The sequence below is a fragment of the Salmo trutta genome, chromosome 20 (assembly GCF_901001165.1).
Source record: "Salmo trutta chromosome 20, fSalTru1.1, whole genome shotgun sequence".
NCBI lineage: Eukaryota > Metazoa > Chordata > Actinopteri > Salmoniformes > Salmonidae > Salmo > Salmo trutta.
In genome coordinates this window covers 22,219,584-22,220,602 of record NC_042976.1, presented here as the reverse complement: position 1 = coordinate 22,220,602, position 1,019 = coordinate 22,219,584, and positions in this window count along the sequence as shown.

Genomic DNA, 1,019 nt, shown 5'->3' with positions numbered 1-1,019 from the left:
CTTCAGGTGTGGCGTTTGTTATTCAGAAACACACAATGCGTGAGAGAAAATCCATGGCCTTAGCAATGGGGAGAAGAGGGAGAAGTCATGCAGAAAAACAACTGACTTGTTATAACTTTCTGGTTGTTAAAAGTGAGATTAACATGATTAAATTAGCAAAACATTTCTAGGTAATCAAATTTTAGAATTCAAGATCAACACAGGAGGAAAAGATTGACAGAGAGTGAGTTAAAAGTCATCTTAATCGTGTTAGCTAGCCAAATTCAAATTTGTCAACTAGCTTACCGTCTAGTTCCAACCGTTTACTGGTGGTAACTGTTACGGAGACTAGTTGATAGGTAATCGACTAGCCGGACTGTTCCCCGGACTCCGCGTGTAGGGATTTGTACAATGCATGAACAAGGCTATTGAACTTGACATTGGTGTCTGTCTTTATTCCTTTATCCAACATATCATACTGAAACAGTAACCATAGCAACATGGCCACTGAGGCAGCACCAGCAGAAGCAGAGACTAATAGACTCCCCCCCTCTTTTTGAATTTCCAGCAGGAATTGTCGTGGAAATATTCAGTCAATCATATTTCTCAAATACCTGAGCCTGTGAGTTCAAATATACTTTTATTACGACATAAGAAAAGCCGAGCTAGTTCATGAAAACAACTAACTTTCCAGTCTTGGCACATACTTCTTATACATTTTTCCTGCTTACAACACACCCATAGTAAACTCCTCTTAATGACTCATCCCATCTGGCATTTAGCCACCGTTATCATATTGCCTTGCACTAAGTTTAGTTTGGTTTCATATTAGGGCATGAAAACAGTAGAGCCACAGCAATAGTTCAAAAGGACAGGCATGTTCTCGACTAAGACAGTTGCATGCATGTAGGACCAGTCCTTGGCACTTTACAGAAATAACCAGACATGTCATCCTGCTAACTCCTCTGAAAGGGACACCCATGTCCTGGAAAAGACCCAAGCGGTGTAACCATAGAAACAGTATATCAGGCCATAACACA